The following is a 25,904-nucleotide window of genomic DNA, read 5'->3' on the forward strand; positions in this document are numbered from 1 at the left end:
TCTCTTTTGGGTATATGCCCAGGAGTGGTATAGCGGGATCTTGAGGTAGTGCTTGTCCCAGTCTTGAGACTGCATCAGATTGATTTCCAAAGTGGTTGTACAAGTTTGTGCTTCCACCAGCAATGGAGGAGTGTTCCCCTGTCCCACATCCTCTCCAGCATGTGTTGTCACTTGAATTTTTGATCTTAGCCATTCTGATCAGTGTAAGGTGGAATTTCAGAGTTGTTTTGATTTGCATTTCCCTGATGACTAAGAATATTGAGCATTTCTTTATGTGTTTCTCTGCCATTCTATATCCCTCTGTTTAGCTCTGTACCTCATTTTTAAATTGGATTATTTGGTTTGTTGGTGCCTAATTTCTTGAGTTCTTTATATATTCTGGATATTATCCCTCTATTGGATATAGGGAAGATGCTTAAATCTTATTCAAAATGACAAACAGGATAGACTCCAGAAGTGGTGGAAGAGTGGAAACAGGATGGATGGGAGCCTATATATAGAGGGTTCTCTGAAAGGCTCCACCCAACAGGGCATCGAAGAAGATGCTGAGATTCACAGCCAAACTTTTAGCAGAGCTCAGGGAGTCTCATGAAAGAAGAGGGGTGTGGGGGTAGAAGGACACGGAGGAGACAGGAGCTCCACAAGGAGACCAAAAAAAACTAAAAGCCCAGGGGTTACTGCAGAGATTGATACACCAACCAAGGACCATACATGGAGAAGAACTAGACCCCCCTGCTCAGATGTAGCCAATTGATAGCTCAGTCTCCATGTGAATCCCCAAGTAAGGGGAGCAGGGGCTGCCTTTGTCATAAACTTGGTTGCCTGCTCTTTGATCACTTGCCCCTGCTGATGCAGCCTTACCAGGCTACAGAGGAAGAGGATCCAGGCAGTCCTGATGAAACTTGACAAGCTTTGGGCTGATGGCAAAGGAGGAGAACTTCCCCTTTCAGTGGACTAGGGGAAGAGAATGCGGGGGAGAGGGAGGTGTGTGGGACTGGAAAGAGTTGAGGGAAGGAGCTTCAGTTGGGATATATAATGAATAAATTGTAAAAAAAAAAAAAAAAAAGAGTATCCACTATCTTTAATCTGTAAAATCTTTAAAATGCTACCAGTGCTATTATCTTTATAAAAGCTTAACTATTTTATTATTATTATTAAGCATTAAAGTAAAGTAAAACTGCACTCCATAAATATATACAATTAAAAATAATTTTTAAAAACTTAAAACCATTCTCTACGAAATGTAAGTATGTTAAAAATGAATGACTTGGGGTTGGAGACATGACTCAACAGTTAAGAACACTGGCTATTTTTCAAGAGTTTGATTCCCAGTGTTACAAAGTAAACCTGCATACCTAATTCATAAGAGAAAAATAATTCCAGAGCATGTGTGCATGCATGTGTGTGTGTGTGTGTTACATGTGAACTGTATAATTGCATGTGTACATGTGGATATGTGCATGTGTGTGTGTGGAGACCAGAGGAGGACATAGTATTTACTGTTATCCACTTTATATTTTTTGAGACATCGAACCTGAAGCTTGTTCCTGTGTGATATGATAAATGAAGCTGAACCTTCCATGGGGAGCAAGCCAGTAAGAAGCATACAGTTGACTGAGTTCCTGCCTCAAGGATCCTGCCTTGAGTTCCTATCCTGACTCCCTTCAGGAGGGACAATAAGCAGTATGAAGAGATAACCACCTTCCTCTCCAAGTTGCTGTCAGTGTTTTTTTAATTACAGCAATAGAAATCAAACTAAGATATCTACCAAGTTGCTGCCTGTGATCACAGAAGGGACTGAGGTATGAAATCCCTTTGCCCACACTGGCGAGAAGGCTCCAAGCAGGAAAAGCAACAGCAAGACACCTCTATCCAGATATTAATCTTCTGTCCTTTATAGGTATGGTACTTGTTAAGAGGCTCATGGCAGCTGAGTTCTGACTTCAGAGGGAAAGCAGCTGATTTGGTTCTTGTTTGGGTTGGGGAGGTAGAAAGGAAGGAGGACTTCACAAAGGGAGGTGGGAAGCTTCCGGAAGAGCGTAGGGGAGGAGAAACCGAACAGGTTTCTTGGAAATGAAACTGCTTTCCCAGGAGAGCAGCCTGATGTGATAAGCACAGCGTAATGAAAAACAGACAGCTCACATTTCCCTGGATGTGGGAAGCCAGACAAGTGGGTCTTGCCTATTCCCACATCAGTCTATCAGACCAAGCCTTTCCTCAGGCTCTGGGTGGGAAATCTTGTTTCAAAAAGCCCCCACTGATTCTTTGGCAGAGAGGTCAAAAGTGTGGAACCAGCAAGCCCTCATTGCTCCACTCTCAGCCACAATCGCTCATCACAGGGGCAAGTAGTGCTTACTCAGTCCACTGCTTCCTTCTGCCACCTACATCCTCTGTACCCTCTTCAACTGCTTCCCGGAATTATGGGCCCCTATCCTCCCCACCCCCGAGAGAACTGTCTTCTTGCTGTGTGGAGGCCTTGTCTCATTTTGAGGTATGAGGTCAGTGGAATCTCTCCAATGTCTCACGGCCTACGGTAAGAGAGCCTCATTTGATATCCTGGTTCAAAGGGGTCAGTGATGCTGTACAACGTGCAATCAGAATCCTCCCCCTTCATCTCAAACCCACCTCCTCCTAAGCAGGCCCTCCAGAACCTTGGCAGCTCACAGCAAAAACACAGTCTGAATTCTTGCATCACCAAATGACTGTCCTCTCTGAAACCTGGCAGGGACTGTGTGTTTCTGTGCCAGCTGGAAAGGGGAGAAGGCAGGTCTCTAAGAAAAAGTGAGCCCTTCCATCCAGCAGAGAGGTCCTTGGATCTGGAGGAATGGGCTCAATGTTATTTATCCTTGACTCCTCCTTTCCTGTGGGAACAGCGGCAGGGGCCATCCCAAGGCAGAGGCTCTTCCGAGATGATACTTCAAAGGCAGAGGGAATAGCTGTTCTGCGGTTTTCCCCACATCAGCTAGAGACAGGGTCTAGGCATCCATTTCTTCATGGCTTTGCTCCCTACATCCAAACAGCTATTAGCTTTCACATGCTGGATCCAATTTGATGGAACACGATCTCTCCCTTCTTTTAATCATCCCAGAGCCCAGCAGAGCAATATTGGTTGAGTTTAGATTGTTTGTATAGACGGGGCTTATGTGATCTGTGTGCTGTGGTAGCTGTAGAAAGTGTTAAAGACATAACAGGTGGAGAAAGGAACATGACCTGATTTCAAAATGGCTTGGCTTAGGTTTAGCAAGGTGCTCGGATGACCACAAACTAATACCGAAGGTATGTGGTACAAAGTAACCTACATACCTAATTCATAAGAGAAAAACAATTTCGCAGAATGTGCGCGTGCGTGCCTGTGTATGTATCTTACATGTGAACTGTAAATTGCATGTGTGCATGTGTGTGTGTGTGTGTGTGTGTGTGTGCGCGTGTGTGTGTGTAGACCAGAGGACATAGTGTTTACTGCTATCTGCTTCATAGTTTTGAGACATCGAACCCAAAGCTTGCTTTTTCGGCTGCCACAGACAGTGAGTTCCCAGCAAGTACCTGTCTCGGCCCTCCAACACCGACACTACAGACACATGTTGCCATGTGTTGTTTTTACGGGTGCTGAAATTCACTAATGCCATTGTGCTTGGGTAGCAAGTGTTCTGACCCACTCTGCCATCTTCTGGGCCTCAAGGAAATGTCTTATTGTCATGTATCAATTGTACAAAGCAATGGATTTCATCATGTCATTTCCACACACACACACATAGTCCCCCTTTTGTTTTCATCTGTGTGCACGCACATTTGGGCAAAGTCCATATGTTGACTCTGGGTGTCTTCCTTAGTCAACCTCTATTTTACTTTTTTGAAACAGCACCTCTCACTGCATCCTGAGTGCACCAACTTGCTAGACTGTCTCACCAGAAAGATCCAGGGATGCTTCTGTCTGTGTCTCCTCAGCGCGGGTGTGGGCTGCTGTGCCCAGGTGTTCACATGGACAATGTGAATCAGAACACAGGCCCCCTGTGCCGTGTGGCCGTCACTTTAGTGACCAAGCCACCTTTTCATCGACCCCCACTCTATATCATGCATATATTTGTTTATTTCGCACGTGTGCTTGTGTGGGGGCATGCGTGTGGAGGTCAGAGCACAGCTCTTGGGAATTGACTCTCTTCTTCTACCACGTAGGTTCTGAAGATCAACATGGTCAGGCTTGGCAGCAAGCGCCTTTGGCCCCTGAGCAAACCCATCTCTCTCCCACATACATTTTACTTTGCTAATAGAAACCTTATAGGGGCGTTTTTTTTGTTTGTTTGTTTGGTTGGTGGTTTTCTTTTTATCTATTAAAACTTAAGCTCCAGCAGTGGGGTTTATGATTTTTTTTCCTGCCTTTCCCCAAAAGCTTAAATCCTGCCTAGACACACCACACAGTGTCAATACTCAATGAGGTTGAATGAATATATTTATGCTGGTGCCAAACCTTCGTTTATATTAAGTACCTGGTAGGTGAAATATGCCCTACATTTATGATACATATTATGGGTACCCTAAAGATAAGTGACTAAACTGAATTTAATTTTGTTGGTGAGTCAGAGCCTGATAGTGTCTTAATTATGCTATCATATGACCAAGGCAGTTATCCTCAGTTTCTGTGGGGTTGGGTACCTGCCCAGCCCCTGTTGTCCAGCCCCTGCTGAATGTTCTGTTGTATTCACACCATCCTGCAAGAGTAAGTGCAATTTTACCTTCCTGCTATGGTTTGCAACCTCCTTATTTCCAATTTTTTTGCTTGAGGTCTATGACCTGTGTGGCATAGTATAGAGAGATGAAAACCCAGGCCTTGGGGATACACACTTAATATCAAGCTGACCAGCTCACCTGCAAGTCAGTGTCATCTTTAAAATGGAAATAAACAAAAATATGATCCTGGTTATTACAAGAACTCAGCAAAGCAGTTTATGCTGAGACTAAGGTATGGCTCGGTGGGTAATGTGTTTGCCATCCAAGCGTGAAGACTGATTTCAGATCCTCAGGGCCCATGTGAAACTGCACACAGTACTGATCGTCTGTAACCTGAGAGCTGCAGCAGCGAGACGAGACATGGAGGCCGTCAGGACACGGAAAGCTCAAGGGCCAACCAGTCTGTTATACAAAGTGTTGACCCAAAGATGAAGAATGATTCCAGACGTTATCCTCTGACGGCTGCACATTCAGTGTGACACACATGCACTCATATGCATAAATACAGGCAGGCACACACACAGCGCACATACACACATGGCCAAACACACACACACACACACACACACACACACTCATGAGCTTCTGAACATATATCATTGAGTGCATACTTTCCTATGTCCTGCCTGGATCTCAGCACCCCTCACATTTGCTTCTCCTCTGCTCCCCTCGCCTCTACCATGGATGCTGCTCTGTGAATGGAGCCTCAGTGCTGTGGCAGTTTCCTGGGTGAGCACCAGTGTGTATGCGAAGGGCTGCCCAGACAACCTTGTGTTCTCAGTGGATCAAGTACTTCTGGATTCTGCACAGAAGAAAGCCTCCTCTTCGGCAGGCGAGTACTACAGGAGCAACAGCGGCAGGAGGGTCCGCGGTGTCCTCATGCTGGCTTGCCTACGTCTGAGCGTTGCTTCCACCCAATGTGGCCTTGTGGGAATGGTATCATTCTCTCTGCTCTGCAGACTCCCACACTCCTTGCTTGGATTCAAAATTATTTTTTTGCTTTTTTTTTTTTTTTTAAGTCTGTGTTTCAGAACCCAAGGTGATCCAGCTGGGTTGGAAGGAGAGTACTTCCTTATGAGGGTAGAATGGCTGGTTCAGATGCTGAGGATACGAACTGAAATGGATTCGAAAGAAGGACAGGTGGGAACAGCAGAGGCTGCTCACAATAGCCAGGTAGGAGGACTTCTTCTTATGGTATGAATGTGTTCACGGAAACCCATGTACTGAGACCTTTGCCTCCAGGAGCGATGGCGTTATGCGATGGTGCCTTTGGAAGGCCCCATGCATGGGGCCGCTGACCTTAAGAAAAGGCCTTCTGTGAGGACTTTGCTCCTGAGCTACACGGAGAAGGTATGTTGAAAAGATGGTCACCGTGAGGAAGGTGGTTGTCAGCAAGCAGAGAATCTAACACTTTCCTCTTGAACTTTCTAGCGCATGAACTGTGAAGAATAAAATTATCTTGTTTATAATGCCCAAGTCCATATTGCACAAACTTAAGCTAAATACAGTCCTAAGTTTTACTCTGAATCACGTCCTCAGACTAGACTCCATGTTGCCACGTACATTCAGCAAGAATGTTCCTAGGAGGTGAATCCTGCATCCAAGAATGATACAAAGCCATTCATCTATTATTAATTGGACACTTACTGGAACTGAGGCATGCTGCCTTGCTGGAGCTGCTCCTCGTTGATCCCTCTCCAGTACAGATTTCGATCTGTCACGAAGGAAAGGCATTAACTAGTCAACTAGGTTAACTGAAAATCACTGTCCTCTATTTCTAGAAGTTTTCTGCTTCCTGTGTCTGCTGAGGCGCTAAGCAGAAAACCTTGGACGTTAACCGCTAGCCTCCGTTTTCAGCTGGATGTGTACTGTGGCTATTGCTTCGAAATGAACAGCGATCCCTTGGAGCTGTATTCCAGGGAGTTACAGCATCATGCGATAGCTCCAGTGTAGTTCAGAGCGGAGGAGGTCAGGGCAGTCTTCTCCGGAGAAACGGTGCTTCGGCGGAGGCAGGAGGGAGAGGAGTTAAGTGGGTGAATATGCTTGGAACTGGAAAAGCTTTTCATGCAGAGGAAACGGGACACAGGGTGGGGCGCGCCTGAGCTGGGAAGCAGTTTGATGCTCTGGGAACAGTTGGAGAAACTTCAGAGCATGAGCTGTGGCTCATCTTCTAGTTTGAGGTTGGCGGCAGGGTGCCCATGTGTCATGGTGAGAGGGCTAGCCAGAAGGGAACTGGTGTGGGACAACAGACTCTGCTCCCACTGTGCCAGGGTTGGCCCGTCACCAGGCTGTATTATTATTACTTTTTTTTTTTTTTAACAAAGTTTCTTTTGGTTTGAGCTGAAGATCACTGGAATATTATGTTTTCCCATCTGTGTGCTCATTATGCTTTTGATGAAGATGAAACTCTTTAAAGCTCGGTGTGGACTGGCGCCTCCCTGCTCTCTGTCTGGCCTCTTCACCCTGTTCTTGGCTTCTCTCTGTGTTCCAAACTTAAGGCGAAACGTTGTTGAAGTCCTTTGTGCTTTTCCACGGCCTCTGCCTGAACAATGATCCTTCCCCAGTTCACTTGCTTGCGTACTCAAAATTATTGATGTTCAAGGTGAGACCAAAGAGATGGAAGGAGCCAGACATGGAAAGTAATAGGAAGACTCCTGTAGACAGAGGAAGTATAAACTCAAAGGCCATAATGGGCTGAGAGTAATCACAGAATTTATGAAGAACCGAGGAGGAACCCACAGGGGTCGCATATCAGAAATTTACATCACAATTCATAGCAGTAGCAAAATTACAGTTATGAAGTAGCAACGAAACAATTTTATGGTTGGGCGGGTGGGGGTCGCCTCGACAGCAGGAACTGTAACAAAGGGCACAGCATTAGGAAAGTTGTGAGCCACTGACTTAGATCATGCAGAATAAAGCCAGTCACTTTCCAAGGATGTCTTAGCAATAAAATGAAGATTCACAACTCAGAATTTCACAAAGGACTTCCAGACTCCAGGGTACACTTTGCCCTTACATTTCAGTATCTTCTTCTGTTGGTTTGTTATGATGCCATCGGTTACATTTGTTTTTTACCCATTTCAATTTTTCTTGCCTAAGCTCCCTGGATGACTTAGCATCTGTCCTGGGTCCTTCTCCCCATCATGGCACAAAGAAAATCCTCATCTGTGTTTGCAAATGTTAAAAGAATGGATAAAGTAATTGCTGACACCAACACTGGGTCAAATAGTCTCAGATTCTTGGATTCCTCACATAAACTAATTACTCTCTTCCATGCCCACATACAAGATGTGAGGTAGTGGCTATTTTTAAAAAAATATTTATTTTTATGTTTTAAATTATATGTATGCATGTGTTGGTTATATGCACCTGAATGCCGTTGCCTGCAGAGGTCAGAAGAGGGCAATGGATCTTCTGGAGCAAAAGTTACAGGCAGTTGTAAGGCACTTGATGCAGGAGCAAGAAACTGAATTGGGGTCCTCTGTCAGAGCATCACCCACTCTTCACCGCTGGCTGATATGTCTCACCAGTCTCCTGAGCAAGCCTGTTTTCTTTCTACTCACTCTTCAGCTGGAACATGTGGCTTTCCACGTGACACAACAATCAAGCTTTGAATGAATGTTTCCTGGCATCTACGATAAACCCACAGAGGTTAGTTTTGCCGTCCTTAACCCACCAACCACACATATTTGCTCGTGATGGGTTCTACTTCATGATCTCTGAATGTGCTCTTGTTGACCGATAGGGAGCAAATCTAAGCTGCTTTCCATCTTTCCATGGCATTTAAGGACATTCGCAATCTGGTTTCATTTGTCTAATGATGTAGAAGACCAGGCAGAGATAAGATGTCAGCCAGGAAGCTGAAGAAGAGAGGAAAAACAGAAAGTATTAGTCCCATTTCCTGCCACCCTGACCTCTGCACAACAGCCACTTTAAACCGCTGATTGCCCTTTTATTGCACCACCCATCTCATTTGAAATTTCTGGCTGCAAATTAATGTGTTTTCCTCCCACAAATTGAATTTGCATCCCCAGTAAGTACCAATAGCAGAGGTTTCTCTACGTATTTTAAGTAAGTGACTTTCCTTGTGTTTATAGTTTATGCCATGAGTAATTTTCTCTTTTAATGTGGACATTTTAATGACTTAAATTTTTCACTTAACTTTTAATATGCAAAAGCTACTTTTTATGAGAAGTGCACTGTGTAATTTTCTCCTTACTTACATTTGTTTGTCTTTAGCTATTTGTCTCATGTTTTTCATTTGACCTTTTGCATATTTTGGTTTGTGTAACATAAACATTTTATGGAAGCTTGAGAAAATTATTTGCTCTAAATGACAAAAGTATACAATTGGTTATGTCTATTTCATTTTATTAATATTTTCCTTAAAATGTTTATGTGTTCTGTCGTCAGTCTAAAATACTTATTTTAAAAAATTACACATTTTAGCATTTCCAATCTCTCCATCTTTGTTTATGTCTGTGTCTTACTAGAGGCTGAACCTTGGATCTCAGACAAATGAATAGTAGAATACAGGCCAGTGTTCTACTATTGAGCTGTGTCTCCAGCCCTTTACCTATTTCTTCTTGGTCTGTTCCAAAACATATTTCCTTGATCTTGTAGCTGGATGTTTGAACATTTAACTATTCTATTTTATTTCTACCTGGAAGTACATTGTTTTGTGATTTATACATTTAAAAAGTTAAATGTTGCATCTGCTCCTGTATCTAAGAAAAAAGATTACTGGAAATTTATGAGAAGTTCAAGATGATGTAGAGATTTTCAAGCAATCAAATGTTTTTAATTTAGTGTGTGTGATGGCTCCTTTCTTTAATTCCAGTGCTCATGAGAGAAAGAGAGGTGGGTAGATCCTTCTGAGTTTGAGGCTAGCCAGACTTTTAAATTTTCTTACCATAAAAGTAATTTTAATACTTTCATCTAACTAGATAATCATAAATAATAATTTTAATTTCATTCCGCTCATTTAAAAGTGCTAATCTTAACTGAGCATGGGGGGAGGGGCAAATGCTTCTCATTCCTCCACTTGGGAGGCCGAGGCAGGGGAATCATGATTGCGAGGCCAGCCTGGGCTGGATAATGAGACTGTTTAAAGCAACAAAACAACCAAACAGCAAATTAAGCCTCAGTATTAGCTGTACGTCAGCAACAGAACAGGATCTGAGGTGGAAAAGTACATTACTCCCTATGTTCCTTCTCTTCGCGTTCTTTGGTCTTCTCTTTAGAAGACCCTGTAAGTCTATAGTTATCTAGGAGGCAGACTTGGGGTAGGGTTCAAGCCATGGTGGGTACATGGGAAACATGCTGCGTGAAACTGAGTGGGAACCGGTGAGGTTTAATGTGTGTGAAACACAATTCTATGGTGGGTTCACAAGGAAAATGACATTTCTAGCTCTTAGTCCTAAACATTAGGGAAAGGATTTAACATCAGTCTCTTCCTCCAATATAATTTCCATACTAAGTACTGGACATTTGGGAACAGTAATGTTTTTACTTCTGTACAATGCCTCTTAAGCTTAGCCATGATACTGCACAGGGAAAATCCTCAGGCCCTAAGGACTTGGTCATTAAGGATAGCATACAGTTGCTGCAGAGCTGTTTGATGGTTTTCATTATATCCTTTGATTTTCTAATGGAATTACTTAGCATCTTCGGAAGTGTGTTCAGGATATACTCCGACTGAGAGATTCTTCATCAGGAACAAAATATCAGAAATATTTGCAAATAGTAGGATAACTAAATAACTCCAGAGAAACAGAAGCAAGGGAATACCTGTATTTATCTATTCCCCTCTCCCAGCTGGGAAACTAGACAAGTCAGTAGCCTCGACAGAAGTGTCAGCACCAGAGAGGTCAATGGTGCAAATTCTGGTTTGAGGACAAGGCCCTAGAGTCTCCAGAATTCCACTGGTGCAAATTCCAGAGTCCAGAGGTTCAAGAGCCCAGAGTCTGGTGTCCAAAAGCAATCAACAGGGGAAAGAGTGCCTGCCCAGGGAGAAAGAACTGGACAGGAGTTTGCTTTTCTCTTGTTTCCTGCTCTACCTGGGCCCACAGCCAACTGGATGGTTCTTAGCCACATGAATCGCAGATCTCACCCGCTGGGTTTATAACCCACATGCCAATCTTCTTTAGAAACATCTCACAGAAATGCTTCAAAGTAGTACTTTATTCATTCTCCGTTAATCTCTACATCTGGTCAAGTTAACAAACCACAGTTAGTCATCACACAGATCAACAGTGTTTATTTATATTTATTGGCTTAGTAGTAAAATGAAGCTTTCTCTTAACGTGAAGATTTTTCTCTTAAAGAGATTAATTTGGTGAAACAATCAATAATAATCTAGAAAAAGGTGAAGTTGTAAGGACTTGAGCTGGCAAGAAGCAAAGCCACACTAGAGAGACAAATTCACTATATTAGAAACACAGAGGAATGAGAGATGGAAGGAAACTGGAGCACAGGAGAGAGAGAGAGTGAGAAGAGGAGAAAGAAGAAATGAGGGTGCTGAGCAATGTGGTGGATGTTGGCATAGCTGTTGGGTCAAGCTGCCATTGACTACGCTCTGGAACCAACCCGAGGAATCTGCATGGGCAGGGCATGGTTTTGATTGAGGTCAACACAAGACAGACGTTAGAAGAATGGGTGCAGTCAAGGACCAGGATTCTAGGAACGTGTCAAGCAGGAAGAACAGAAACATGTTGGCCTTCCTCAAGGTCTTTCATTGAATCTGGAGCCCATCAATTGGCTACACTGGCCAGACAGTGAGCTCCAAGGGTCTGACCAGTCTCTTCTTCACCAGTGCTATGACATGTACTATCAGGCACAGGTTTTGTGCAGGGTCTGGGTTTGTGAATTCAAGTTCCCATGTTTGTGGGACAAGCGCTTTACTGACCGAACCATCTCCCCAACACTACTGTCTTTCCTAGAAAATACTTTCATTTTAAACCACCAAGATCCCCGGAATAAAGGAGCTTTGTCTGTTTGGTCTGTAGGTGCATGCCTCTGCTGTGGTTATGACCACATATCTCTCCTTAATTTAACCTCTATGCTGTGAGGTCAGGCTTGGACACTACGGATTCCTGAGCTGTGATGCTTGCAGCATCCTAAGACTTTCTCTGGGATTTTCTCCTTCTTGAACGGTTTACTTTGAATCTTGGCGACTTAATATTTATGTGACTTGTGCAAGTCACTTTAACTCTGTGGGTTTCAATGGTTCCTCTATAATGTGGGAATAAAATGGTTCTTTCTTCATGAGTCACTGGGAGAACCGATTAGATTAAGCATGGCAAGTCATGAGTGCTCAGAAAACATGCTGTGATGTTCAATTCTATTTTCCTCTCTTTTGCATGGTGTTCTTGTGGTGCTGATAACAGAGTCCACTAAATCTCTAGGAGTGGCCACACCTAGCGGGGTGAGTTGAAAAAGGAAAGGCATTGATGTTAGGCGGATTTGACTTAGCTTTGTGGTGCCATAACTTACTGTGTGACTCCTGGTCAGTGTTGGTACTTCGTGTTCAGAAGCCTGATTGGAATGGAGAGATGCCTCATCCGTTAAAGGCTAGGCTCTCAATGAAATTTTCAGAACCCTGTTTTCTCATTGTAAAACAGAAAAGTGAAATCCAACATAAAGAGCGTATTGTGAAGTACCATAGGAATCCTCGTCCTTCCTGTGCCAGTGAGGAGGATGCCGTCCCTTCCTTAGAGTATTAGTGGAAGTGAGCCCCCCTCCAGTGTGTCCTTCTAGTCAGCATCTGTAAGAGTCCATTCCCAAGCTCACCCAAATTCCTCCCCAGTTTCTCCCTCACTGAAAGGGTGTCTCTTTAAATCTCATCCCAGGGTAAAGTAGAACAGTTAAACCTGGACTTGTTTTTTTTATTCCCCCTACCCCGTGTTTATGCTGATTAACTTTAGGCAATTTAAAAGAAGACATTGCATTTTCTTCTTTTAAATATAGAGGTCATGATATTTGCTTCTAAAGGATACAGAGTGGAACAAGTGAAGCTTAGTACTTGGTATGTTTGAGAACCTATGTACCAGCCATTGTGCTGGCTCCGGGGATTCTAACTGTGAGTCAGTCAGGATGCTCATTGTGATGGTGATTAACACAGTATTAGGTCTGGAGAAAACTTCCATCTGGGATAATTATCATTCCCACCACCACTGTTGCCACCGTCTTCACTGGCATTCCTGTGCTGTGCTGCACATGCAGAGTGACTTGGTTATGCTTCAGTCTTCTAGCTTCAATTAAAATTAAGTACACTATTGAGGCATCTTGGGAATTCTGGGAAAACATGCTTTTTTATATACGCATCCTTGACCCAAACAGGTGCCCAGTTGCAGTAAAAATGCTGGGAGTCCTAAAAATTGAATTAAGTTGCTTCTGACCTCCAACTGAGGTATGTATTACTGAGATGTTGAGTCTAGGGACCTACACTATGATGAGAAAGAAATTATTAAGCATAATATAGTGGAGTAACAAAAGCATCTTGTTGAGGTAAAAGAATGACATTATGCACAGTATAGGACTCAGTTGATGCATGGGCAAGACCAACAACTCTACGGTGATAAAAGTCAGAAGAGTGGTCCCATTTAGGAGTAGAATTGATACAGAGACTAATTGAGATAAGTGCATTGACATGCACACATCAAAGTATTTACTGAAAATGAGCTTCTATTTTTGATTATGTCATTTAATACCATAAATAAATATAACAAAATGCTATCAATAAATTGTAAAAGTTTTAAAGTTGTATTCTCTCTCCCTTCTTTTCCCTCCTCTAGCTCATTGGCTATGTAGTCAATGCCTGATTGAACTGGCATTAAAATGAGCTTGTATTTCCTTGTCTTCTCTTTGTCTCTCAAGCTTCATAGCAGTTGGTATTTATGGAGGAAGGCTATCTGAGTGGTGTAGACAGTAGCTGAGAAAACACACAAGTAGTGTTAGAGTCATTGTGATGACTCTTTTTTCATTGTTTTTGTTTGATATTGATTTCTTTTGTTTTAAATCAACATACAAAGTAGTAGGCTTCATTCAGGCATTTCATACATATTCTTTGGGCTTGCTGACTTCTTCCAATTTCTAGCCCTTCTCCCATCCCCTAGCTTTTCTCCTCTCATGACTCATCTCTCCACTGTCATGTCATGTATTCTCTAGTACCCAGTTTTAATTTGTCCTATTTCCTTAAGACTTCCTTTTCTTAAGAGCTCTTCTCATAGATCTCCTTTCTTGTCTCACAATTCACACACACACAACCCATCTATGAGAAAGAACATATTGTATTTGTATTTTTGTGTCTGGGTTACTTCACCTAATATAATTTCCAGATCTATGCATTTTCATGAGAATTTCACTACTTCATTTTCCCGCATGGCTGCACAAATTTCTATTGTATGAATACAGCATATTTTCTCAATCCATTTATCCACTGGTAGACATCTAGGTTTGTTCCGTGTTCTTGCTATCATGACTAAAGCATCAGTAACTATGGTTGTTCAAATAGCTCTGTGGTAAGATGCCGTCATTTAGGCACATACCCAGGAGTAGCTGGGTCATACGGTAGCTGTAGTCGTTGTGTTTTGAGGAACTTTTAAACTGATTTCCATAGTGAGTGCAATAGCTTACCCTCCCCCAGGAGTGAATAAGGGTTCTTTTCTCATTTCCAGCATTTGTTGTCAGTTGCTTTCTTGACCATTACCCATTTTTGACCGGGATGAGATGGCGTCTTAAAGCAACTTTTGTTTACATTTCCCTGATGGCAAAGGATGTTGAACACTTTTGAAAAATATTTATTGGCCATTTGTGCTTCTTGTTTTGAGAACTGTCTGTTCCGTCCTTGAGGTATGTTCTGTTCATTAGCCCATTTATTTGATGGCTTGTTTTGTTAGTTTGGTGTATGTTTTTGTAGTTCTTCCTACTTTCTTAAAGTGGATCATCAGGAGTGAATAATAGCCCACATGATGGCATCATCAGCCCATATGATGCTTTGGCTAGTGCTGGTGGTGGATCTCTGTGGTGCCTCACACTGGCCCAGAACTAAGTAGTCAGACGAAAGTTAAAAGAAAAAACCATATCTAATTCTCCAGGTTCATTATCCAGGTCGTGGTAATGGCCTTATGCGTGTGGGGTGGGCAGAGGTGAGAAAAGTTTGTTAAAGGCTGTGAGGATTTTCCTATGCTCAGATTTGGCATCCACAACCCTTTTCTGAATGACAGCTGAGGGGATAAAGGATGGTGCTGGCTGGGTGCCTTGTCTCCTAGTGACGGGGCTTTGGGGACAGGCCATGGTGTTGCCTGAGCAGCAAACAGCTTGCTCCCTGAAGCCTGAAAGAGAAAGTCATCATCAGTCAAAAGGCCAACACGCACAAGGCCTTTATATTAACAGGGCGGTCTGTGCTCTGAGAGCTCAGTTCCCGGCTGGGCCTGCAGCCACAGAGAGATGGGTGCGGTGCCAGCGTGGTCTATAATGGAGAGACAGTGCACACAGAAGTAAATAGTTAACATGTAATATGTATTCTTTCCCTCCCTCCCTCCCTCCCCCTCCCTCCCTCCCTCCCTCCCTCCCTCCCTCCCTCCCTCTAAGTTTAGAGACACATATTCTCTAACCTGTGTCTCCCAACAGATTAGAGGGAGAGAGTAGACAAGGACAAAGAGCAGCAGAAAACAGTGAGGTTGGTAAGAAGGGAGAGACAGAAACCAACCACTAAAGAACGACTCCTTGACAACCTCCAAATCACAATGAGGAGAAACTTCCTGGCTCACATTTTCCACATAAACACTAGAGTGCTGGGCAATGTTAATGGGTCCTGCCTGATGCACACGAGAACGACCTCTGTCCAAAGCCAGCAGCGATTGACGTCACAGACAGAGCGTCTCGGGTAATGTACTCCGCTCCTCTCATTTATATGTTTGACCCTAACCTTCCCCAGATGTGCAACTGTTCTTCCTTCCAAAAAAGGGAGTTTCAACACTGGCCATTGTGTGCTCTCTGAAGCCGGCCCTGCAGCCCAAACAAAGGTCCACGTTCCCGAGTCTCAGAGCCAGGTTGTGTGCTGCGGTCTCTCCAGGCGGCTTAGTGTCCCCTCTAGAGACATGGATAATGGGGTTTCTGTCTTGATGTACAGCTGTCTCATGCCTGGCTTCTGGCCGGCTGCCTCTCTTTGGCCACAGAGGCAAAAGAAGGCCTTTGTGATCCTCTCTGCTCCAACTCCTCCTCCTGTCCTGCCTCCAATCCCTCCTCCCCTCCTGCCTGCTCTCCCTCCATTCTTGGATTCATTTAGTTCACATCATTTGCAGTCATAGGGATACTTCTGTGTGACTCACTGCCTGAGTTTTTGCTTTCTCTATTCAGGCATCCTGCTCCTGTTCACTCAGCTGGGTAGACACCATCCTCATTGGCTTCTAAAGTTTCCTCACATCTAGGCCTTTTTTGACTTTTGGCCCTGCAGCTTCCCCGTGGACTTGCTTACTTTCCTGTCCCTCCTGTGCCCAGTGCTATAGACCCCATCCACTGATCTATTTACTTTTCTCTTTCTGCTTTGTGTTTCACTTTGTCACTCAGCGGGGTCTCCCCCTCTAACTTGACTGTGTGTCCTCTGAACCTCCAGCCTGAAGCTCTGAGCTGGATATTGAAAATGTATTCAGTAAAGGTTTGTTGAATGAGTTAATCATGATGGTGTAGGAAATGGGATGGTGATGTGAAAGGAGGTGTGCATCTTGGTGGCGTTGGAAGAGCCCGTGGCAAGAAGAGAGCAAGGCCTCCTTCAGCTGATGAAGAACAGCTTGGTAAGCAGAGAGCAGATGGACCCAGGGGGCACAATGCCTGCTGGTGTTCCAGGTCCTTACCTCACCCTGTTACTTGCGAAGTGCTTTGCTGATATTAGCTCGTTTTCCTCACACTGCATCCTTTTCCGGAGTGATATGGGGTGTTGCCACATCTGTTTCTGGTATTCCAGGTTTCTAGACGACGTGTGTCTGCAGCCTGCAGTGCAGCTTGCTCCAAGGGCCCACGATGTCCAACGAGTGTCCTCTGTTTTGCAGAAAAGCAGAGGACTGTGGTGAGTTCGGCTCTAAGCTGACCTCTCTGCTCGCCCCGTGGAAATCACGTGTCCTCATCCCTCTGTGCTTAACAACCTGTCTTTGCACAAACCTAAGTCCATCGGCAGGACTTTTCTCTGGGAGGAAGGACACATGTCTAAGAAAGCGGTGCCCAGATCCTGGATAGACTGTTGTGTGGTTTTCTGAGAGCACGTACTGGTGTTGCAGCAAAATCTCCAAGCCAGAAGCAAAAAAATAAAAAAGGCCAAGGAAGTGCTTGTAGCCTGTGATCTGGTCCTTCCATCTATCATATACCCTCCTCCTTCTCTGGCTCCTCAAGGAAGCTTAAAGGAAGCAGTGAAAATGCTACCATGACATCATCACTTCAAATGGCTAGAGGTGAATATTTCTGGCTGCTCATGGTGATCTCAGGACTCCCATGGGCCAGACCAGTCTGGCTGTCCTCAAGGAATCCACTTGTTGTCCCTTCAGTTAGTAGAGTTCGGACAGCGAACAAGAGAGGAGTTAGGAGGTAAAGAAGGAGAAAAGTCTCCTTTTATCATCCCCGGGAAAGGAATCTGAAGCAGTGATATTCTCTGAATTCCCGTTGGAAACATATGTTCATGATAAGTTTTCTAATGGCTTCCTGTCTATAGGAGAGTGAATGGCTATTTTATCAGAGAGAAGAATGAGGTAGATTGCGGCCCACAATGCGACTTTGCTCAAGACTCATAATTAATAAATTTTGCAATACAAGTAGATTTATATAGCATCTGAATTGTGTAGACTACCTTGCAAATTGCATGACTGGTATTAAAAACAGTCCTTAATGTTCAGCGGATTCCATTTTCCCCACAACAGCCCCGTAAGAGCAATGTTACTGAGATAGGATAAAGGACCTTCCCAGGGTTGTGGGGATTTTCCCAAGGAAACTGTGGATTTAGGAAGTTGGGAACACTGTAGGAAATTAATATTTTGAATGAGAAACAAAATGTGTGTGTTTTTCCAGAGTTCTGATGGATGGGGGCGCCGGGACTACATTCTTTGAATGTCAAACTCCTGGTTGTTTTTCAAGCGTCATTTAAACGTGGAGTATAGAACTGTACTGTAGCCCGTGAACAATTTTCAAATCATGGAATAAACTGTCTGAGGTTGTAATGGCTTCAACTTGTGCTAGCTGATCTAGCCAATAAGCTAGTGCAGAGAATGGTGGGAAGAACAAAAATATTTCCTAGTCAAATAAGATGGAGGGACAATAGGAAGAAGAGAAGGAAAGGATCAAACACACACACACACACAAATACCACATCTGGCAAGGGGAAATGTTGGGTTACTTCCCCAACAAGGAAGTCATTGCTAAGCTACTTAAATGGGTACCAGGAATAGAAAATCAATACACTAAGGTTCAGATGGATTTAACTCTCACATTCAAGAAGAGTAATGCTTATGGGTGCTTAGTAGAGGTTATGAATTGTTTTTAATAAGGGTCTGCAATGTGCCTGCTGTGTGGAGAGCATTGTTCCGACATTCATAGCTCTGAGGACCGGAAGCTCTGTGACCTTTCGAGTTCTCCCAAAGTGCGCACATGTGAAGGAGCGTGTGCATGCATGTGGAGGTCAGAGGTCAACCCTGGCTGCTGTTTCTTGGGAGCCTTCCGACTTGTTTTTTGAGACAGTTTCTTACCGGGACCTGGAGCTTGCTGGTCAGGCCAGGAATTTTCCTGTCTCTGCTTCCTCCTGCACATACGAACATATGTGCAGCACCCACCTTTTCCAAATGTGTGTACTAGGGATGAAAGTCCTGTCCCGGTTCTTGCCTGACAAGTGGGCTACCACTTGAGTCATCTCCCCAGGCCACACCCACCTATAAAATAATGGATCTGCCGTTGTTGCTGACTTAGTTGATAGTTTGAGGTCATCAATCCATGATCTAAACTATGCTTTGCCGGTGTTTTCTTTTGTCTTCCATGTTGGCTTTGACTCCGTGGATGGCTTCCTTAGCTGACTAGAAGCTGTGTCCTGTCGTTCTAATTTTGGTTTTGTTTTCCTGTCTAGGAAATCATTACCTCGTCCGCTCTGCTGTCTTCTAAGAGATGAATAGTTTCACGCCTCACATTCGGGCTTTGAGCTTATTTTGAATTAACATTTCCATGTGCTGTGAAGTAAGAGCTCATCTTTTTTCTTTTGCGCTCAGAGTGGCTTGTTCAAGAAAACAAATGAACCAGGAATCATTAGTCACAGCTGACAAGCATGTAAACTAGTTCAACAATTTGGAAACAGGTGGGAAGTTTCTCAAACATTCAAAAGTAGGATTTCCATATGACCCAGCAATATGTCTCCTAGGCATTATAGTACTCCGAGGATTCCATCTCCTGCCACAGAGGTCTTTACACACCTATGTTTATTGCTCTGTATTCGCAATGCAAGGAGATGAAACTCATCTAGATGCACATATAGAGATGAATGGATAAGGAAAATATATTTACTCAGCTGTAAAGAAAAATGGAATTATAAAACTTAGAGGAAAAGTTGGATATATGCATAAAATATTAAAATAAGCAAGGTAATCCTGATTCACAAGGACAAAAATCATGTTTTCTTTGATATGTGGACTCTGGGTGTTGAATAATATAATATTTATAGTAATTCTCTGGTAATTTCATACATGCATACAATGTAGTTTGATATATCCAAGCTCACTCTTTCCATGAACTCCTCTCAGATCACACCTACTCCCTAACATTTCTACTGACTTCACGTCCTCCTTAAATAATAGCTGAGGGAGTCCAATATATGCTGCTCACATATGCACGGGTGTGGGGCCATCTCCCGAAACAGGGGTAACCTATCAGAAGCCACACTCTTATTGGAAACCGACTCTCCCTCCACGAGAAGCCACGAGCAGAATACAGTTCCTCATTTAAGTGTTGGGGAACTCCTCCGAGATTCACGCCGGAATGTTGGTGGGTTTGATCTTGTACAGGTCTTAGGCAGGCAGCCAGAGCTGCTGGGTATTCAAGGGTGCAGTAGTCGTGCATGGCCAGGTGATATCATTTCGATCCTTAACCGCTGGCTTTTATAATCTTTCCTCTGCTCCTTTCATGTTACTCCCTGAGCCTTGAAGGGAGGAGGTGTGAATCCTAATTTCTTTGAAAAATACCATAATGAAACAGAGTATTTGGTAGGATAATTAAAATAAACAAATAAAGATATCTTTGATTTTTGATACCAGGGCAGTACTGACCTTATTTGAGGACTTAAAATTTCTTTTTCTTCAGATATCCAGCTTCCTTTTAAAATATATTAGAATTCTCTAGTGAAAGCTATAGTTCTGAGGCTGCCTTCATTGGGAGTAGGCTATATGTAGATTCGTGTATCTTTTTTTTTTTATTTTCTCCCCAATCCTAATAAATGATCTGTTTTCAGAAATGCAGCCATTTCTTCGAGGCATCATGATTGGCACATACATTTGTTGTCTCATGATGTCTTGAGTTCCTTTTGTTTCTGTAATTCTTCAGGTATGAAGTTAGATAATTCATCCCAGACAGGGCATCTTTTCTAATAAGGTGTTTGCTACCAAAATGTCCTTCCTGAGAGCTTTTGCTGTATTCCTTAGGCTTTGGTGGTTGTCGTTGTCTTCGTCATACATTTAAAAATGTTTTGTAATTTTTTTTTGGCCCTTTGTTCAAGAATGTGTTATTTAATATCCACGTCCTTGTGAAATTTCTCTTATCTCTTGCTCCTCATGTGTAGATATTTGTTACTATTTTATCCTTAAATTTTTTAAGGTTAGCTTTAAGGTCCCAGATGTTATTTGTTCTGTAAAATTGCCTATGTGCCTTTAAGTGTATATGTATTCCCCTAGTATTGCGTCTAATGAGCCATAGTCTATTGAGGTCTATTTGCTGTCTCAGTTTTATTCAGATCTCTGATTTTCTTGTTGTTTGATCTTTCTTCTTAAAAGTTCCGTTCAATTAATGGAGCTGTAGAATAGCCCATCATGCCTCAGGGACACTTAGAAATGGTTGTGCTGGGAGGCCAGATGGAAGAGCTGTGCTTGCCCATGTCAGGAGGATCTAAGACACAAAATTCTGATTTGACATTGAAGGAAAGTGTGACACACTCTAGGATTGCATTATTAGCTATGAATGATGTGTCTTGATGCCACCAAACTCTAGCAAAGCTTATCCGTGAGTGAGAGAGCAGTTGTCTGCTGCCTCCTCTCTTGCACAGAGAGCTCCCAGGGGTTGGGATCTTATCTTTGAGCTACTTGACATTTCAGACTCCTGCCTCCGGTACTTGACTTCCACATCAGTCAGCAGCTTTGGCTTCTAACATGGACTTAGCAATGCCATGGTCAGCTATATCTTCATTGATGCGTCAGCCACCCGTGTCCTGGATTTTCTCTTCTTGGGGTGTGTATATGGTGAGAAGCAAGAAGCAAATAAACAAAAAACCAAAACAAACAAAAAAACCCAAACATGTATGCTTTTTTTTTAAAAAAAAAATCGTAATAACTCATGGAGTTTATTAGGGATTATTTTACTCCCAGGATAATGAAACCTGCTCCATCATTGGCTTCCACATCTTAAATGATGCAGTTTATTTTCCATCTTCTCCTAGGAATGGCCAATGGCTGGTGGGTCAAAGAACTCCTTAGGGTATAAAATGGAAAATAATACTATTTTTGAAATGCCAGAGAGTCATTCACTATGCATAAACATCGTCACGGGAGAGCTGTGTTCTTTAATTAGGTTGTTCCAAGTGAAATGAGTACTTTAGAAGTTTCTTGGAGAGCTATCTAAACAATTCATGAGTTCTTTGCCTCTTAGGATCACCTTCATAAACTCCACTCTGCTCACCTTGTAAATTCTAACAGGGTGGAACAAAACTAAGTCAGGTCTTTTCCTTTGTCTTAGAGACAGGTTCTGTTTCCTTCTAACCTAAGCAATGGTTCTCACAGCCTTTGTTGTGGGCTCCTTGCATCTCTGTACATAGCAACTAGGGTAGGAGGAGAGTTAGGCTCTTCCTATTAAATATGATGCCACCAAGCTGTTACTGTCAGTTACCGCCATTAAAAATCACAGCTGTTGGTTGGGCCTTCATGGAAAAAGGCAACCTCCTCCCCCTTTTGATTCTCAAAAATAACAAGCTTTTCAATTTTTTTTTTTCTAGTAGAAAATGCACATACCAACCCAGAGGGAGTAAAACTGAAGAATTTTCCCAGACAGCATCCACTGTAGCAGGCTCAGTGTTCTAAAGTTGAGGAGACAGTGGTGTCAGGCTCTCAGGGACATGGCCGGAGCCTTTACTATCCTACTCTCTCCCATCTGGTCCCCAGTGATTTGGCTCTGAGATAAGAATTATTCCATCCTTCTAAAGAAGTATAATATAACAAGGATACATACCTGACAATCATTGAAGAAAAAGATGTGTAGTGTATGTGTGTGTATACACACTCATGTGTGATACCCGTGCTTCTTCACAAAGTTCTTATGCATATAATCAGTGGGAAAATGGGAATTTTTGAGTGCACGGGTGTTGCATGTGAAGTGTGATGATAATCAGAACTGCAATACTCTTTCTTTGCAGTTGTCTGTCTGCAGCTTCTTCTTCCTTATCCTAAGGTAACCTCTGATAATTTATTTTATTTGGTTTATTTTATCTGTCTTTGTATATATGTGCACAGCAACAAACCAGCCAGAAGTTTGGCACAGAGGACTGTTTGCAGATGTGAACTATTCTCTTCTCTTAATGGTGCTCTTTTTCTTGAAACCCAGTTCCTGTACTCATGGAGAAGAAGATGCTGTCCCTTGTTGACTTCAGGAAATCAGAAAGCTAACTGCCACCACCCCACCTCCCCGCCCCCAGTTGAGACGGCTATGTGCTCTGGACAACACACGAGGATGCTTATGAATCTGACCTAGTGAACATGGAAAACAAAGGGCTCCTGAGAAACACTTTTTTTTTTCAGACTGTCAGCCTAAGCGTTGCCTTTGTTTCAAAACTGCCACAATTCAACAATGTGTTTTGACAGCATTTGTTGTGATTTTTTTTTAACAGAGACTCACCGGAAGAATCATACTAAGGAAATCTCCTTCTCCTCCTCCGATCTGTTTATAAAATGAGGTTAGGAGATGTGCTGGTTAGTTTTAGCTGTCAGACTGACACAGCCTAGAATCTCCTGCAATAAGCTTTTTTTTTTTAATTGACAATAATGTTTTTTATTATTTGAGAATTTTATGCATGAATGTAGTGTATTTTGATCAAATCCACACATGCCCTCCCCGGTCCCCTCTCCTTCTGTTCCTCTCCTTTCCTTCCCACCACTCACCACAACAAATCCGCTTCCTGCCACCTGTATGTGCATGGGGAGAGATCCATTTACTAAGGCACAAGTCCCTTCTCAGGCTCTACATCCTGGAAGAAAATGGACTCTCCCTCCCCTAGTAAGCATCAATTGCCAATGGGTCGTCAGCTAGGGCTGGGACTCCATGAGGCCCCTGCCGACCCATGCTGGGGTTTTTGCTGCCTTGATTTTGTGTTGGTCTTGTGCATGCATTCTTAGTCACTGTGAGTTCTTGTGTGCAGCTCTGCAGTTATGTACAACAAAAACCTTTTCACTGCAGGAACCTTTTCACCAACTCCTTGTTCAGTGATCTCTGGGGCCTTAGGAGGGGAGTGATATAGAGGTCCCATTTTGAGTTGTGTACTCACAGCCATATTCTCTGCCCATTGAACAGATATAGGTCTTTGTTATTATTCACAATCTATTGCAAAAAGAAGATTCTCTGGTGAGGTATGACAAATGCACCAATCTGTGGTATAAAGTAAGACACAATGGGCAGTTTATTACAATGTTTATTTAATATTAGGTCCTCTCCTAGAACCTTTGTCATAGCCATGGTGTTTTGTTTGTTTGTTTTCTTTTTGCTGTTGTTTTTTGTTTATTTGTTTTGTTTTATTGTGACCTAGTTAAAGGTAGCAGGCATGAGTTCTGTCTTATAGAATGGGTTTAAATCCAGAGAGTAGGTGGTTGCCTCCATTCTCCACAGGCCACCATTGTACAGACGGCATATGCTGTCAAGCCAAAGTGTGCACAGAACCTTGAGAACAACACTTCTTTCTTAGGTGCTTATTCTGTGAGAGCCAAGGCCCAGATAATGCCAGACCTCACAATGAGAGAAGTTTCAGTAGTTTATGCTCTTTAAAGCTCACTAAAATTACATATAAATCTCATGTTTATATGAAAACTGATGCTTAGAACTACAACACAGTGTTTCAACTCCAAAAAGCCTTTTATGACAAGACATTATTTAATGTCGTTCTAAAGAAGAAAAGGCATGTTCTATTACGGTACGATATACCATAGATTTCGTGACAGCGTGTCACTGCCTTAGATGTTTAAAATGTGAGAAAAAAAATGTATATTAACGTAGAATAAATGCCTTGTATACCTACTAGATGTTAATTAGAACTCAGGATCTAGTTTGTTTGATCATTTTGTGTTTCTGATAACCTTGTGGTTTTTGTTCAAATGCTAAATGGCCAGTGAAATATATATCTAAGTGGAAACTCCGGTAGATATTTGTTTATTAACTCAGTTTCCAAGTCCAGCTTGAAAAGTGATATTTGAAGGACATCTGCTCCATTTTCCCATTACAAATGGCCCAGAAACACTGTCTTTAGCTCAATCTCTTTGGCAAGTCACCACACATCCCTGACCTGGGGTCACATGTTCTGGTGGGAATGGGAGCTGTATCATTGGGTGTGAAGTTTGAAAATGTCTTCTTGGACACAGATCTTCCACATGAACTCCTGATCCTTCATTGTCCCACCCTGGACCACACACATCCCGGCTGGAAGCCTCTTCCACAACCAGCTCACCGTCTGGAGGCAATGGTGTCATCTCTCTTGGCATCCATCTATGGATCTCCTGTTGGTGATCCAGAACTTCTCAGACTTCTCCATGTGGTGGTATGATCCCAGAGTGTGAGGGTGTAGAGCCTGGAATCCTGGGTGTGTAGCCAGAAATAGCTGGCACTAAGTCTAAAAATGCTTCTTTCTATGTCTTTTCTTAAATGCTCATAGAAATAACATACTTAGTTTTGTGCATTTTAGCAAGGATCTAGTATTTCTCTCTCTCTCATGTCTGAAGAATCTGACACTGATACTGATCTGACAGAACAATATCATATTATTACTTGGGTATTTATTAAGCATACAAAAAGTGCATTGACTTCAGTTGAGTTACATTTGTGAAACCATTTTCAGTCATTTTATTTTATTTTATTTTATTTTTTCAGTTGCTCCTTCATTCATTCTGAGAGGCCAAGACGCAGTCTTCAGACTGATGGGGGAAGCTTGCGGAATAGTAACAGTTGCTGTGAGCCTCATAAGCTATGGAGCATCTTTCATATGCACTTGCTTATTTTATTCTCCAAATGACCCTGTGAACATTTATCCTCATTTTTTTTAGGCAAGGGAACCGGGTCCACAGACTTGCTTGAGGAGAGGCCGCCAGTAGCTGTGGGTGGAGCTGGCCAAGCATCTGCTCACTTGCAAGACCTCACCTGGATGGATTTCGTCAGTCAATGAGATCTGAGAGGCTGCAGGTGTTAGGTCACAGCAGGAATCTGAGGTTGTGTCCTCCTCTGTGCTGAGACTCCTTCCGACCTCCTACAGACAGATCTCTTGGCCTATCCCTGGAGGGGTGGGGGCTTATTTAGTTTCCCTGGATGTTTCTTTAAGGATGTTAAGAGGAACCAGCCAATACTAATCTCAAACAGGATATCCTTTAGAGAAAACACTCCATACTAAATACAAACAAGAGATTTAAAATTGAAGAATTGCAGACACACAGAGAAGCCCGTCTTTCAGTGTGTGTGTGTGTGTGTGTGTGTGTGTGTGTGTGTGTGTGTGTGTGTGTTTAGTTGCAGAGTAGCTCTTGCTTGGTTTGGAAGACCACCCACTTGTGTGAACCTTTCTTTTGCCGGGGATAACTCTTACTGAACTGCTCTCAGGATTCCCCCTCTCTCTCCTTCCCGCAAATGCTTGTCTGTGTCTGTATTCTTTCCCCTGTAGTGCGATAGTCCTTTATTTTCCCTTTGCATCCCACCCCTTGTTTTTG

At 43.0% G+C, this 25,904-nt stretch overlaps 2 long non-coding RNA genes across 2 annotated transcripts in view; both read left to right on the forward strand.

Annotated features, from left to right (window-relative positions):
* The window catches only part of LOC132655172 (uncharacterized), a 29,626-nt gene extending 20,773 nt beyond the window's left edge, over window positions 1-8,853 (forward strand). The window contains exons 5-6 of the long non-coding RNA XR_009592845.1: window positions 1,526-1,900; window positions 8,299-8,853. This is a non-coding gene — a long non-coding RNA (uncharacterized LOC132655172). The remainder of the gene's footprint in view (window positions 1-1,525; window positions 1,901-8,298) is intronic.
* Window positions 8,854-15,365: 6,512 nt separating this feature from the next.
* LOC110566463 (uncharacterized) overlaps window positions 15,366-25,904 on the forward strand; it is a 42,360-nt gene continuing 31,821 nt past the window's right edge. The window contains exons 1-5 of the long non-coding RNA XR_009592846.1: window positions 15,366-16,523; window positions 16,694-17,174; window positions 22,555-24,751; window positions 25,081-25,160; window positions 25,254-25,415. This is a non-coding gene — a long non-coding RNA (uncharacterized LOC110566463). The remainder of the gene's footprint in view (window positions 16,524-16,693; window positions 17,175-22,554; window positions 24,752-25,080; window positions 25,161-25,253; window positions 25,416-25,904) is intronic.

This window comes from Meriones unguiculatus, chromosome 7 (genome assembly GCF_030254825.1).
Source record: "Meriones unguiculatus strain TT.TT164.6M chromosome 7, Bangor_MerUng_6.1, whole genome shotgun sequence".
In the NCBI taxonomy this organism is placed as follows: domain Eukaryota; kingdom Metazoa; phylum Chordata; class Mammalia; order Rodentia; family Muridae; genus Meriones; species Meriones unguiculatus.